At 36.3% G+C, this 7500-nt stretch overlaps 1 protein-coding gene across 2 annotated transcripts in view; it reads left to right on the top strand.

Moving 5' to 3' along the window:
* LOC115216713 (protein timeless-like) overlaps positions 1-7500 on the top strand; it is a 47615-nt gene that overhangs the window by 338 nt on the left and 39777 nt on the right. The gene's annotated exons all lie outside the window — the stretch shown is intronic.

Raw genomic sequence — 7500 nt, 5'->3', positions numbered from 1 at the left:
AATCATAAATCCGAAAGAGAAGCACACTCTAAGTTATAGAACAGTAGAGTTTTTGGATCTTTTTCCTTTTGAAGGCCAGATGTCAACACAATTTCTAGGTAACTAAACACTTTAAAACTTCGTATACTGGTAGAATGTGGCAAAAGAAAACATTATTTTCACTTGGCTTTCTTGATAAATTTGTAATTCGTTTGTTTAACGTAGTTTAATTTTTCGAATTTTAACCAATCCTATGCTCTCTTTTGAGCTAAAATCATTTGCTCTTTTTTAGATAAAAATAGTTGTGGCCGGTCTATGGAGGTTGCTCTCGGTTGCGTGTCCATAAAGCGCTTAGCTGTATAGTTAAGCGCTTTATGGACGATGATTTTCAAATATGTGTATACCTTTTATATATCTACACATACACACACACACACAATCAGTTGTTCGTAAGTCAGCAAAACATACGATAACTGAGCAGACGTATTTTTATTTATATTGTCATGCAATATACGTGCGCGTGTGTTTATCTTATATAATATCGTAGCGTACCATATACTTCCTAAAATATAATATAATATATACATGTGGCGAAATGTATTATCAATAGATTTATGTTGGTAAATTCTCATTTCCTCTGTTCGATTTCCAGTTACATTTAATAAAACCGGTACGAGGGTAGATCGTGGAATCTACCTACCTACCTATAATTCCATCACACATCGTTTCATGCTGCATCTATCCGAAGAATACATATATGCTACAAGTGTCTCTAAAGCACTCATCTATTACACTTTTGATGCAATCAGTAGCAATTCTGCATATCGAACATCTAGAATATTTGTTATTCATATAATTTTGTTTTAATATATGAAACCCGTGTGTATATATTATATATATATATAGACTAGCTTAATTTAATTTAATTAAGCTGGTCTATCATTAAAGACACTGAAACGATGCATCGTATAAAAGATGAATTAGGGTAAATGTTTTTAAATTTTCACCTTATTTCCGAATTACACTACTTGGCGGTTGGAGTTCTGGCTGCTCTTTCTGGTGGACGAATGGCCTGTTTAGGCCATTCCTAAATTGTTATATTTATACATATTTAGTCTTTGACTATTTTCTCTTTTCCACTAGGCCGCTGGTAGCGATAAATTTTTTCTACTGAATTTTTTGCTACCCTAAATTGATTAATATATATATATATATATATATCCGTGGTGCGACGGTAATGTTTTTATTAATGATATTCTTTTAAAAACAGATTTCTCCTCGATATTATTTTTCATTGTCATTTATAATTCAATTCCACTTTTCCAGTAATATAATTTATTTGTATATAGGTACATGTAATCCTGCATATTCGTTCTTATTGATTACGAGACGTATTTGTATTCGTGTATGCGCCTATTAAACCCTCGGTTCCTCATCCCTGATCTGTCAAACCTTATAATCTAACACATTCAGCTGTGGTTATTTATCTACACGTGTATTCCTGCTAGAACCGAATAGGTGCTTCCTTTTTCCTTTTTTTTTTTTCATTTGAAAGAAATTTGGTTGCTATTTCTAGCATACAGTCTCTTTCGGCGGCTGAATTACTTATGTATATGTGTGCATCTTGACATTTCTCTACTGCATATACTTCGTCTAAATATAAACATGCGTGTGTTTTTGTGTGTTTGAAAGAAATTGACAGGTAAATTACTAGGGAGAAAGGTGATCAAAGCTATATATATATATGGGGAGGGAGCATTCTTTCGAGTAAAAATTAGTTTAATTTTATTTTTTATCCTCATCTTGTCTCTTTGTTTTCTCTCTGTGTTGATATATGGACAATTAAGGTGGTTTTAGAGTCAGATCATGGCTGCTATTTTCAGCATGGTGGTATCTCGTAGATACCCTAATTTATAATTTTAATAATTATTACCTTTGAAGGTTATTTTTTTCCTTCCAAGCTGACCACTTGATAAAATCGTTTTATTTTTAAATTAACGATCTTATCCTTATTTATATAAATACATATATATACATATCCAAAGCTAGAATCGTTGTTTTTGATTCTTAAAATTGTCTGCAATATTTACTGCAGTCAACCATCCCTCCATCTCCACCTTCATAATTATATCATCTCAACTCAATCGACCTATTTTACTCAACACGTGTTTTCGCCGCACGTTTTTAGTCGGTAGCGACTTGCGGTTTTATACTCTTCCTCCACCTCTTCTCACTCTTACGTCATATTCCGTCTCCACCTTCTCTCCCTCCCCTTCCTCTCCCATTTACTCACTATTTCTTCTCTTTCCATTCTTCTCACAGCCACCTATTCACTCTCTCTCTCTCTCTCTCTTTGATTACATACATTTTCTCTTTTGCTCTTCCTTTTCCCCCCTCTCCTATATTCTCTTATTCATTTCCATACCTCTACAATGGAAGCCGCTTTGTTTGTAATCACTAGGACGAGGTCTTTTAGTTAACAATAATCTGCTTTGTCAATATCTCATTAAGAGTATGTATGTCTGACTGTGTGTTTACGTGTGTATATATACATGTGTCTGTCTATGCACGTGTGCGTGTGTATAGACATATCTGTGTGTACATATGTGTGTGTATACACATATCTGTGTGCGCGCGCGCATATCCATACCTACGCGCACATCTTCTATCTAACTTGCTCCAGTCATTTAACTGCGGTCTTGTTGGAGCACCGCCCTGTATGGTTTAGTCGAACAAATCGGCCCCAGTACTTCTTTTTTTTTTTAAGCTTGGTATCTCCTTGGGATCTTTTCGGTTTGAACGGCAGTTTTTCTAGCGGTGTCATATGAAATTGTCACCCATAATTATGACCCTAGTATCGATCTATTGCATTTCAATCTCTTTTAGGGTTAGGGGTGGGGGAAGGGTATCTTTTTTTTCTTTACAAATATAAATAAACCCAATCTGTTTCTTAAACGAGGGACATATTCATACGGCACACAATGTTTTTACCTCAATAGACGTCAGTGATTGGATGAAATTGCAGAAATTGAAGAAAAAAAAACAACAAATATCTTACAAACTATAGAATTTTCTCAATAAAGCCAAGAGAAAAAGATGTTTTATAAACACATTCTACCAGTATACGAAGTTTAAAATTTTTTAGTTACCTAGAAATTATGTTAAAAACTGCCGTTCAAACCGAAAAGATCCGGCTTTGGTTGGCCCTGAGGCTATAGTAGAAGTAAAGGTGACATGTGGTGGGACTGAACCTAAAAACATGTGGTTGGGACGCAAACTTATCACACAACCATACACACACACACACACACACACGCGCGCGCGCGCGCGCGCGCGTGTGTGTGTGTGCTGTCGTCCATCAGTTTATAAAGTAGATTAGTTCTACTATTCACCAATCAAATCGAAATCTTTACCTTTTGAGTTCAAATTTTGCCAAGGTGGACTTTGCCTTTCATCCCTTTTGAGGGAGTGATAAAATAAGAGCAAGTTGAGCACTGCGATCAATGTACTCGACTTCCCCCTCCCCTCAAAATCGCTGGCCTTGTTCCAAAATCAGAAAGAATATTAATAAACACACACATATATATACGCACAAAGAATACTTAAAACAATTGTTTTATCTTTTATCTAGAATAATAGAAACGTTACCCTTTACTTCTATAATATTGCTAAACATATCTATGATGTATGTTTTTAAACTTATTGAAATTCTATTGATTATTTTTAATCTTTTAGTTATTTCAGAAATTAGACTAAGGCAATGCTGGGGATCTTTTAGTTATGTGTTTTTAAGTCTGGTACTTATTCTGTTGGTCTCTTATACTGAACTGCTAAGTTATGGGGATTTAAACAAACCAGCACTGGTTGTCAAGCAGTGATGGGGGGACAAACACAGACACATGTATACATGACAGGCTTCTTTCAGTTTCCATCTACCAAATCCACTAACAAGGCCCAAAGCTGTATTAGAAGACACTTGCCCAAAGGTGCCATGCAGTGGGACTGAACCTGGAACCATATGGTTGGGAAGCAAATATCTTACCGCACATTCTTTTTCTTCTTCAATTGTTTCTAAAGTTCTGATAGTTGTCTCATTTAAACTTGTTTCACCATTCCTGTAGAATCTTGTTCCATTCTATCTTTGAAGCTGATTTGGTACATTAATTTTCATTTCAAAGACATTTGAAATAATCTATTATGCTATCTAGATAATAATTGAGAAAATATAAAAAAAAACCCGACTCAAATAGCATAAGTATATATATATATATATATATATATATATATATATATATAATATATATATATATATAGTTGAACTCGAGCTTCAGAAATGAAATACATATATATATATATATATAAGTAATGATCTACATATGGAAAACCCTAGAAGAGCTAGTATCCAATTTTGGCATTGAATCTAATACAAATGCCAGAACTAGATGCCATTTAAATTCAGGACCAGGTACTGCATTAACCTGGGGTTCAAAGGCCTACAAGCTCTTCAATGCCCTGCCATAAAAATTAAGAATTCTACATAATGTTGACAAAGATGTCTTGAAAATGGAACTGGACATCCACCTCTCCACAATTCTGGATGAACCAATGGCCCAGCATGAGGTACGGATGAGGGCAGCAGAATCAAATTCCCTCATACACCAAATGACCCAACATCTGGGACAAAGACACATACAGAAGTGATGATGTGAGACCCTTCCACCCTGAGGAAATTAGGGTTTGGGTTAGGGTTAGCAAAACTGTTGTGGTGCCCACATGACTGCAGCTGCATGGCTGAAATGAATAAAAGAATCCATTTCCATGGGTCAAATGCTATTCCTATCACCAATCCTCACATATTTCCCAGTTAGGTAATGTTTTCCATTAACCAAACATGTTTCCATGTAAAACTGGAAATGAACAGTGTCTCTTGTACGATGGTGGCACTTGCTTGCAATGGTCATATAATATCAAGACACAGTGGTACATGCACACTCATGCATACACATGTGCATACTTATACACATATATATTATAACAGGCTTCTCTTAGTTTCCATTTGTCAAATCCACTTACAAGGCTTTGGTTGACGGTAGGCTGTGGCAGAAAGCTTTTGCTATGTAGTGGAACTGAACCTGAAACCATGGGTTGCGAAGCAAACTTCTTAACTACGTAGCCATGCCTGTGCCTGTGTATATAGAAACACACACATGCTTGCACATGAATGTATACAAGTGTATGTATTTGTGCACACAGCCACATACATGCATGTATGTCTGTATGAACAGATGTGCATTGGTTCCACACAGTGTTGGCATTTAGAAAAGGAATGCAGCTGTAGAAACCAACCTAAATTACACACCAATATGATCTGTCCAACCCATGCCTGAATGAAAACGTGGAACTGCCATCCTTAGTTACATTGACATCATAGTACAGTGGATAGAAGAGAGGGTGACTAATTGAAGGTCACTTTTTCGTATTTTATTACATAAAAAGCAAGAAAATTATGGTTGAGCACTGACTTAATTGTAAGTTAAAGCTTCATATTTTAAGTAGCTTTAAGCACCTCAACACATGAAATTGAACATTAAAATAAATGCATATATGCAATTTCTTATATTTATTTATAGATATACCATATTTTCTGGCATATTTGTTACCTGTTGGCAACAAATATTAACAACTATTTTACCTGGCAGACTTATGCTCAATTGGTTTCCATGACCTCAATACTCATTCTCCCACTTGTAATACTTCTGGATTAGATGCAAGGCAATTTTTGGATACATTTAAAAGTGAAAAAAGTGTCTTTTATGCTGGCAAATATAGTTCATTCACAAGCATATGTACTATATATATAATATATATATATATATATATATATATGTGTGTGGTTAGGGAGCTTGCTTCCTAGCTACATGGTTTCGGGTTCAGTCCCACTGCGTGGCACTTTGGGCAAGTGTCTTCCACTATAGCCCCGAGCTGACCGAAGCTTTGTGATTGAATTCGGTAGGTGGAAGTTACTGCCATGTGTGTATATGTGCGTGTAGGTGCTCAGTGCCTCTCCGAAAGAGAGAGAGGGGATATCTTTCTATACATACACACACACACACATATACATGTATATTCTTCTTTCACAGGCAGCCTTCAACATTTTCTATCCAAAGGTTTTTTTAAACCGAATATTTACTTGCTATTATCTATAGCTTTATCTACTTCAAGTCCCTGCTGTACTCTTTCGCCACAACTTTCTCTCACTCTTTCTTCTGTTGGCCTGCTCGCTTAGCCAGCGGGGTAGCGTCATTTGAAGGCTAAAACAATGCGAAGCGCATTGTGACCAGTGATGCGTAGCAACATCTGATAGCCTGGTTGCTCATGGTGATCACGGTGATATATATATATATTTACATAGGCGGCGAGCTGGCAGACACGTTAGCGCGCCAGGCGAAATGCTTAGCGGTATTTCGTCTGTTGTTACGTTCTGAGTTCAAATTCCGCCGAGGTCGACTTTGCCTTTCATCCTTTCGGGGTCAATAAATAAAGTACCAGTTTTGCACTGGGGTCAATGTAATCGACTTAATCACTTTGTCTGTCCTTGTTTGTCCCCTCTATGTTTAGCCCCTTGTGGGCAATAAAGAAATAAGAATAAATAAAATATATTTATAGAATAAATGTGAATGCCTTTTTTTAAATTTGTATATACACCTTTATAATTGTATGTATGATTTCCCACAGTCGATATTTGATTGTTCAATTCACTGACAAGCCCGAAATATTTATTCCACGCTCACCAGTAAGTGCAAAATAACTAATGTCAACTATACAAAGCATTTTCCCTTTGAATAAGTAACCCAAATTTCTTAACTGCATAGTTGATCATACCGGATTTTGCACAGGTTTAAAGCTGGTACAGGTGTGTCTGTGAAGTAGCTTTAAGTTTCCCATAGAAAGGATACAACACAATCACGGTCATTTGCACATACTTATACAACCAAACTTTTACATGTGTATGTGTGTGAATATACTTATATATGTATATATACACTGTATACACATAGAGGTATGTACCACGTGTATGTAGTACACATGTTGTATGATTACAATAAGTAACAAAATTTCAGAGGATAGAATGAAATAAAATTTACCCAAATAGGTGTAGGAGTGGCTGTGTGGTAAGCAGCTTGCTTACCAACCACATGGTTCCCGGTTCAGTCCCACTGCGTGGCACCTTGGGCAAGTATCTTCTACTATAGCCTCGGGCCGACCAAAGCCTTGTGAGTGGATTTGGTAGACAGAAACTGAAAGAAGCCCATTGTATATATGTATGTATATATGCATTTGTGTCTGTGTTTGTTCCCCCAACATCGCATGACAACCGATGCTGGTGTGTTTATGTCCCCGTAAAGAGACCGATAGAATAAGTACTAGTCTTACAAAGAATAAGTCCTGGGGTCGATTTTCTCGACTAAAGGCGGTGCTCCAGCATGGCCACAGTCAAATGACTGAAACAAGTAAAAAGAG

The sequence above is a fragment of the Octopus sinensis genome, linkage group LG10 (genome assembly GCF_006345805.1).
Source record: "Octopus sinensis linkage group LG10, ASM634580v1, whole genome shotgun sequence".
Classification (NCBI taxonomy): Eukaryota; Metazoa; Mollusca; class Cephalopoda; order Octopoda; family Octopodidae; genus Octopus; species Octopus sinensis.
The sequence above is the reverse complement of the archived record's forward strand: the minus strand, read 5'-3'. Positions and strand labels throughout refer to the sequence as shown.